This window comes from Macrobrachium nipponense, chromosome 7 (assembly GCF_015104395.2).
Source record: "Macrobrachium nipponense isolate FS-2020 chromosome 7, ASM1510439v2, whole genome shotgun sequence".
NCBI lineage: Eukaryota > Metazoa > Arthropoda > Malacostraca > Decapoda > Palaemonidae > Macrobrachium > Macrobrachium nipponense.
This window is the reverse complement of record NC_061109.1, coordinates 114,414,501-114,423,891: the sequence shown is the minus strand read 5'-3', so window position 1 is coordinate 114,423,891 and position 9,391 is coordinate 114,414,501. Positions and strand designations below refer to the sequence as shown.

General features: G+C 38.7%; 1 protein-coding gene across 1 annotated transcript in view; it reads left to right on the top strand.

Moving 5' to 3' along the window:
- The first annotated feature begins 2,890 nt into the window (after window positions 1–2,890).
- The window catches only part of LOC135217678 (uncharacterized protein DDB_G0283697-like), a 51,608-nt gene continuing 45,107 nt past the window's right edge, over window positions 2,891–9,391 (top strand). Inside the window, exon 1 of the mRNA XM_064253648.1 lies at window positions 2,891–3,044. The gene's annotated coding sequence lies outside the window, so the exon portion shown is untranslated. The remainder of the gene's footprint in view (window positions 3,045–9,391) is intronic.

The following is a 9,391-nucleotide window of genomic DNA, read 5'->3' as shown; positions in this document are numbered from 1 at the left end:
TATAGTACTTACTTTCTATATTTTGGCGTTTTTATGGTCTCCTTTTATTTAAATATATATATATATATATATATATATATATATATATATATATATATATATACATACACTGTGTGTGCAAACAATTGACTCTTGCAATACGTTATTACTTCAACTTTAGAAACTATGAAATAAAAAAAGAATTGTATACGGGACGCGGAGTTACCGTCACTAATCAGGCCTTATTATCAATCAGGCCTTTCACGGCTCCTAAAAAAAGTTGCACAAAGATAATACAAACCTAACGTACTACGGACCTTGGTTTACAGCCTTGCCCCCCCCCCCCCACCCCCCTCCCTTACCGAACTCCCGTTCCTGACAATTTACCCTCAACTCCATTCATTTCTTTGAACCCGCCTACCGCACCCCTAGAACCAAACCACCCCTCCCCAAACCTCCCGACCAATTCTCTTTCTCCTCTTTTCTTTTGTTATTTTCCATATTATTATTCCCACCCCGCCCAGCCCTTTCACACCCCATAACCGATTCGTTCTTCCTCTCCCCCCCCCGCACCTCTTATTCCCTCCATCCACATCCTAACCTCATTCCTCCCTTCCCTTCAGCTTCCTGTGCTACCAGCCTTCAAGTTCTGATTTCCTAATTTTGATCTCTTATTCCATGGGCCCAGCCAGGTGGGTAAGAGATGTATAGGAGAGAGGGGTGGATGGGTGAAGAGAAGAAGAGAGAGAGAGAGAGGTGAAAGATGGCTATCATACGGTCTTGATTTTCCACATCACGGAGTCCAACAGGTCCGTTTCGCTTTGATGCTTCACTGTTGTATCGCCTGATTCAAGCCACCCAGGATTTTCTTATGGCTGAATGTCTGATAGGCTACATATGCTCAGTTTAAAGACGTGTAAACGCCGTGAAAGTGTGATTTACGTTGAATAAATATGTTCGAGTTATATATTTACGTATATATTTATATAGTATATACTGCAATATATATATATATATATATATATATATATATATATATATATATATATATATATATATATATATATATATATATATATATATATATATATATGTATGTGTGTGTGTGTGTGTGTAGTGTTAATTGTTTTCTACTAGCATTCGCATTTTCAACTGAAAATCTCTACACTTTTCACTTTGTTATAAGCAAACTTCCTTTCTACTTTGTAATGACAGTCTAAATTGAAAGACAAACAATTCATTTGGAGGGAAAGTACGCTAGTGGCTCAAGGTTAGTTGACAGGAGTGACATTCTTTTGACATAAGATACTTCTCAAGCATTCGTTAGATGTAAGATGCAGATTTTAGATAGGATGAAAGTTTACATAGTAGAGTACGCTTGAATTTAGATCCCTAAAAGACTGGAGAATAAGATTTCCCTTTGGAAAATGCGAAGGAAAATGGTAAAGGAATGGAAATTTATGGAAATTTCCGGTCGTTTGAAGTGCGCTAGCTGCCCTGACAGAACGCCTTTTGTTGACATGATCAGCTGATGCCTTGTGAGAGGCTCGTTCGGACTGCGACCCTTACATACATCCCTTTCGTTGAATACGTTTCTATCTCTTTATCACGTCTAAATTTGTCGATTTTCCTTTATGTTTACACTAATGGAAGTATTGTTCACCGTATTTTCATCTCCCTTTAGATTTTTTTTTTCTATTTTTATTGATTTGCGTTTTTTGAAATATTAATTAACACGATTTTTCTCTCGCAATTAGATAACAGCTTTTCATTTCTTTCTTTTGTTTTCTCTAGCGAGCGATTAGGATTGGTTATGAAATATGTAAACAAGACCTTTTCAACAGAATGAAAAGCAAGTGCTGGCTACCCCCTTCTGTCTGTCTATCTGTCTTGGTGTTATTGGCAACAAGATCAACATGTGTAGCCAGAGTGTCCATTTCCAAGCAGTAAGGGTGTTACCCCGGCATTATTGTCGGTAAAATGAACTTTGACGTCCATGCTTTTAGTTCGTAGAACTTAGGTATCTGTTTGTTGACCAAGGTTACACAAAATCTCTGTTTACTTTCATTTGTTTGTTTTATCCTGTTGGGAAGGTCCGCGCCTTTTTTGTTCGTCTGCCATTCTTTTGTTTTCATGTTAATCAGAGACGTGTAAATTAATGACATCAGTTGTAAGATGTCTAGGTTTATATTCTTCTCATTCCAGTTTAACAAAAATGATTAAGTTAAAAAATAGTTTAACCTTAATCATTATGAAAATCAGTTGCAAACACGATCATGTATGTAATGTATGTATCTGCGGAGGACAGGTAAAATGTAAATGAACTAAGTGTGCCGAAAAAAGGATGATACGGCATTAAATATGACACGCCTCCTTTTATATCAGTTGAGAAGTGGGAATGAATTTCTTGGGCTGGCTAGGGGTCAGACAGAGTCAGGTGAAGTTGTAAGGATGTGGTGAGGGTATGATTTTGTTTCTTTAATCTTTCATTCATATCGTTTATATTCATTTTTCTTTTGCCGACTGCGTATGTGTAGGCTTGTTATTTTCTTGCATTTGTTTCTTAATATTATCAACGAATCATACGGCCATTGCTATAAGTGTGGTCCATCTTTCAACTACTGTTGCACGAAGAACTTCATGTCTGTAACTTTACTTTGGTTTTCCCTTTCGTTGCTGTTTGTAGAATTTATCTTGAAAGAAAAAATGCCAGATGACCAAAGGCGAAAACATCCTCATGTACCTCTTCAAAAAAGATATACGATCAGCGAACGATGATTCGTGAAAGTCGACGAATGACGACGACAAATTTTCGAATATTTCACGGCAGGAAAACGGCTGAAGAGTATCAACCCGGGCATCTTTCGCACGGGCAAGCATTCAGAGTTTATTGTCGGGCAGCAAGGCTGAGGGGACTGCATGGGGTTCCCGCTCAACCTTCTCTCGCTTCAGACAGCCAGTTACTGCGACAGACTCAGTCACTACTCCTTGGTGTCGGAGGAAGGTTGTAGGGGCTCTCTCTCTCCTCCTGCCGCGTGCTCCTACGTCACACCGGCCCCGATGGCGTTAGTCTTGCGGTTGTGTTTCTTTCGTCCGGGGAGCACATATCGCGTTATATTTCCTTCCAGCGGTTGTGTTGCGTTCCAAATATGGATCTGGGAGTTTTAATATAGTGATATGGGTGTTGTTGAGAAGCGGAAGATATATGAAATTATTCCTGACACTGACAGTGAGCGTTGTGCATCTTTTATGAATCATTTTCATTCATCAGTAATATAATAAATTGACTGTGTAACAACAACCAAGAAATATAAAATGTGATGCATTAACAGATAACGTGATACATCTAATGTCATACAGTGATTTTGTAATCACTAAGGTGCATTTTCATATTTACATTTATTAGTTCGTAGACAGTTTCCGTTTGTAAGCCCAGTGGAATGTGCAGGGAGGGACTCGATGCATTTTTCAAATAAATGGTTGTGCGAGGTAGAACTCCCGCCAGATGTGGAATGCTATTGGAGTTCCTGTGGGCAAAAAAAAGCTCTGTAGCCAGCAAGGGACGAGCGCATTCAGCCCGGGCACTTGAGCGAACAGTACATACTTACTTTGCTGTTTGCAAAGGAACGCCATTATTGTGTTGGTGAGCGGAACGTTAAATGGCAAAGCTGGACTTTTCTCTGGTTGAGTGAGTGGTGGCCTTAATAGATGCCATTCTCCAGTTTCAGTGTTTTGGTTATTTGGAATATTGTTGAAGCCTTTGATTTACCAGTTACGTGAAAGTGTTCTGATCACCATCAACGTAATGACTTTACCATAATTTTACCATTTTTCATCATTACCATTTTTTCAGAACTTTTCCTATTAAGAAACGTAGTTTTTATTATCTGTCATTTCTGCCACGAAGCTCATTATTTCTGGAATTGATTTATGTTTTGGACTCGAACTCATATGAAAATATTAATTTTATTTCTCCTGCACATGATACAAAATTTAGATGAAAGGAAGAATTATGTTATTTATTCGCCCATAAATTCACGGTGAAGGGAAGAATTTTCCTTTTCATTTTATTGTAGATTCACCGTGATCATCTTCCGGTGGGTCGTACTGTTTTATTGTTATCGTCAGCCTCTGTCCGGACTATTACTCTCTGTCACGCTGGGATGCCACAGTGAGCGAATTCATCGAATCTGTAATTTGATTTTGGGACATTATTAACGGTATATGTGTATTCGATGCATCTGCCTGGCAACCCTTCCCCCTCATCCCCCCTCACTGGGTCACCATGGAGACGACGGTGAATCCTTAAATCTCTCTCTCTCTCTCTCTCTCTCTCTCTCGTCCATACTGTCTGTGTGTACGTGTGTAAGTACGTTCGTCGAATAGAACATACATGTAGTTTTAGACCACGGTGAATCCTTAAGCAATCTCTCTCTCTCTCTCTCTCTCTCTCTCGCACGCGTGCGAGCGCGCAAGTGCATTTCTATGGAGCATGCATGGAGTTCTGATGGCAAAAGCTGAAGTAAACTAATATCCATCATGCGAACTTAAATTGTGCACTTCGTAAAGAATGAGAACAGCAAGTCACTAGAAGGGTGTTTCCTGTCAACCTTGAAGACATGAAGACAGGAGAAAATGATTCGTTTGTTAAGGAAGTAATTTAAGAAACAATGTAATAATTTACACGCTTCGTGACTTACAGTAAAGCATTCTGGGTGTCCGAAATTCGTGTTACTTCAACAAAGACTGCAATGTTCTCTCTTCCGAAAAGAATTTTTGAAGAAAAAATAATCGATGTATTTTGCAAATGCTTCTATGGATATCAACTTACACACACACACACACACACACAGTATATATATATATATATATATATATATATATATATATATATATATATATATATATATATATATATATATATATATATATATATATATATATATATATATATATATATATATATATATATATATATATATATATATACACACACACAATACACTGACAAGGTATACCAACCCAAATCGACATTCTTTGGGACAAGACATGGGGCTGGCAGTGTCATCCCAGAATGTTAGGTAAGAGACAGTATGGCAGCTCTATGCTACTGTCAGTGTGGGGGGAAATCTCGTGGATGGAATTATGAAGTTTGTCATCTGGGACATTTTTCTGAAGGTGTTTTAAAATGGAGCCACAAAGAGAATTGGTTGGCTGGTACAACAGAACTGTTGGGGATTCCTATTTAATCTCCCTGCGTCTTTTATCTTCTTCGAGAAAACGGCAACTTGTTGGTTGCTCTTAATTAGGGATTTTTCTTCCGTGTTTTTATGGGTTCTTTAATCGCTTGTCGGCTGGAAAGTCAGGTCTCGAGTCTAAAGAAGATAAGTCTGATAATGAACATCCCTTTTATCTCTCTTTTTCATTTATCACGTTTGTGGTTTTCTTAATGAAGGTTTCAAATTTTTTAGTTAATTTCAGGGTTTTTAATGTTTTAAGTCTTCGCCTGTTGCATTTGTTATTACAATCCTTCATAATTATCAAATTTTAATTGTTGTCATCGTGACTTCCAGTTTCTGTCATATAAAGAAAAGCTGTGTGTCTGTGTCTGTGTGTGCAGGAGAGAGAGAGAGAGAGAGAGAGAGAGACAGAGAGAGAGAGGCTGGTAGATTAATCACGGCCTGACTTTGTATGGCCGTTGTGTTATTACCATATCTGATCAAAGCAGGACCCCCGTGAGAAGCAGCTTTATCGCGGTTGTCACCATTTGGCTTTTCACTCTGGGAGGATCGATTCAATCCAGAGTCAAGCAGATTTTCGTCGGACGTTATGTATGAGTTCATTACGAAGAGACTGAGATGGGCAGAAATGGCCACATTTAACTCGCTGTTTCAAGGGAAAAAAAAGGAAATCATTTGTCATTAGTGTGTGCATATATAGTTCCATTTTGTAGGCAAGCGTATAAATTTGCTTTCGTGCGTTAAAGCGAATGAGCGCGTATTGGAATGATTGGGGTGTGATTCTTCTGATATGACGTCATCGCTACGTTTGAAATAGCAGTCGACCGGTTCCATTGCCTCTCAGACGCTGCTGTTTACGTTTAATCTCTGGAATTGCAGCATCACGACGCTCACTTGTATTTGTTATCCTTGCACTTCTTCCACGCTCTGTTTGTCAAGGATTTACCTTGGAAGGAACGCTGCCGGACCTTCAGGGGAATTCTGCTTTCCATTCGACGCTATTTCACAAGTTGCATTTTCCGTAACCACAAGCTCTCGTCTTTCTCCTCGAATTTTAGACGGGGGAGGTTCGGTGTCAGAGGTGCCGTTGCAAAGCCAATACCCCAAGCTAAATTCACTTCACTTTACACGCTTTTTATTTCTAGAACGTATTGTTAGCGCTTGTTTCTTTTGCCCTATAGGCAAGTTCTTTCTTTTTTTTTACTTCAAGCGAAATTAAATTAATTAAATTGTCACTTTTTAAATATTTATTTGATGAAAGTTTTTGCTTGTGAAAGAGTTTATATTTCGGCAGCAAGGTACGTTATTTCTGTCACATAATGGTGTAACTTTTTATTATTATAATTATTACTTGTGCAAGAAAGGTGTGCTTTTTGTTCACTTACATTAAAAGCTTAACAACAGTGGTGACAGTTTATTATTCTGTATTTTTTTTTTAATATACCCTTATTAATGTGTTGTTTGTTTGTTAGTCTCTTTGTTCAGTTTTCCCTTGTTGTTTTGCAACTGGTCATTGTGGTGTGTGGAAGCTCATGATGATTTTAATGACTTTCATGTCCTTGGTCCACGTATATATGTTTGCACATTTTGAATAACAATGATAACACTTCAGCTATGGCTATAGAGTAATGTGAACTATGATCTGTTATTACAGTTCCTAAAAAAAGATAAATAAGTAAATGACCCTTTTAATGGGTAAGAATTCTGAAGTTGGCTGTTTTCCCGAAGATTTATGATCGTCATTTTACTCCCTTGTTCCCTGATGGCCGCAAGGGAGGAGGGAGGGGTATTCTTTTTAATACACGATGAATATCGTACACGGAAAATATATTTACGGAAAAGCAGTAACAACATTCACGCATTATAAAAATGAATTGATATTTTAAATATAACACTTTTTCCAGTACATGACTGGTTCATCCTTTCATGATTAATTATTGGATCATTAGTATGACAACTTTATGCATCTTGGCCATCATTAATCATGTTTAGTGCAAGCGGAGTCATGACGAACGTGAAACCATAATTCTTCGAGACAAGTATGAAACTAAGGTCATAAAACAAGCAAGAAAAAGCAAGATCTCTAACGTATAACTTACAGTAAGAAAGAGACCAAAAACAACATTAAAATGGTTCTCATATGAAAATAATATATCAATAAAAACAAAGTTCTCAGTTCGCTGCATGTACCACGTCTCATTACATGCCATCGACTGGATGGCTGCTGGCTGGCTGCCTCACTGATGACCGGTCGCTGGAAAAACTTCGTTGGGGGAATATGGGGTTCATATTAATTCATAGTTTGAGTGTTTGCTATGGATTCTTTGTACATTCTGCGAGCTGGGTGGGAGTTTAAGCGAGGGTTTTAGAATAAATGTCTGATATGTTGGCTTAGTTGATGGCAGTCTATCAGAATCGATGGTTTTTTATAAAAGCATTAAATCGCTACGCATTTGCTTTTCATCTACTCTCTGTTTGTCTGGGTGTCTGTATTCTGGTTGCCATATGCGTGCAGGAAGGAAAAATCTCTCTCTCTCTCTCTCTCTCTCTCTCTCTCTCTAAATACTTTGATAAGAAGGAAATTTCTATTCCAAACATCTAAAATAAGTTACAGTGCAACTGATCAAGTGTGTAACATAATTATTCAGTACAGAAGAGCATGATGGAATTGCATGTAGTATATGACACCCACCTGAGCTAATGTTGTGCATTAACTTATCCGTTCAACCTCCCCACCCCTAACCCCCAAACCCCAATACATCCACACCCAAGCAACCGCTACCTCTAATATACTTACCTTCCTACCCCTCCTGCATCACCCACACCAATGCCTCTCTCTCTCTCTCTCTCTCTCTCTCTCTCTCTCTCTCTCTCTCTCTCTCTCTACCACACCCACGTCTTCCACTGCCAGTATATACGTCTTTGATGCTCCAGATTTGGGTATTGTGTTAACCGCTTTTGCTCGCTATTGGATACCCTGTCCATCTCCCTCTCTCGGATGTCTGCTCATCCTTTCGAAGTGATGACAGTTTATTCCGTTTGATCTTTTAACTGTAGAGACAACATATACGTATTTAATAGTGCTTTCAAAAACCTTTAGGAATTCTACCTGTAAGTTAATTTTGCTGAACCAAGTGTCCTGTTAGTAACTAAAGTAACGTAAAAGGGAAATTGTGGCTAGGGGAAATTTGTAAGCCAGGAGTGGTTAACGTAAATGTGGGGAGGACTTGCCACAATACATGCAGTACGTATGTCCTCTCTAGTCTGGCTTTATGATATTCTCTCTCTCTCTCTCTCTCTCTCTCTCTCTCTCTCTCTCTCTCTCTCTTCAATGAGCACCCTCTTAAAACATAACCGCAAGCTTCATAAACCTTTCCTCTTCTTGCGGTCTGTAAGTGGCTTATCATTGCTCTCTCTCTCTCTCTCTCTCTCTCTCTCTCTCTCTCTCTCTCTCTCTCTCTCCGTTCAAGGTCACTCTTGCTAGATGAGCAAAGTTAGAGGCACTGGGGCCTGAGGGCGGTAGGCACTTGTAACGACTTGCCTTAGCTCGTTGGAATCTGGTTTAAAATCTCTTTGAACTTGCAAGTGCCTTGTCAGAAGGGTTGTGGTCCTATTGCGATTTTGTTGGTTTCTCGTATCGTATCTGTTGGGTCTTATTTGCTTTACGATTTTCATAATTAGACGTAAGGTTTATGAGGCGATAATGTATATATGCTACTAGTTCTCTTTGTAAGTTAGTTTTGGTATATATTTGTGCAGTCAGGATTATTTAATGGAACCATCTAATGTCACCTCTACATTTATCTCTGTTAAGGTTTGCATTTTGCTCGCAACAAATTTAATGAAGGATTTTACTTTACTGTACTTCTATAATACACAACTTGAATTATATTTCTGGTGATAGAAGTTCACTCTCGACGTGGTTCGGAAGTCACGTAAAGCCGTTGGTCCCGTTGCTGAATAACCACTGGTTTCATGCAAACAAACAAATAAACAACTTGAATTATCCTCTCTCTCTCTCTCTCTCTCTCTCTCTCTCTCTCTCTCTCTCTCCCCGTCACTGATTGCCATGAGCATCTGCTCAGCCTTATTACAAAGAGAAAACACTAATTCGTTGGTGCCTGACGGTATTCATAGCTTGTTTTTGCTAGCAATTTTCGGAAATTCATTAA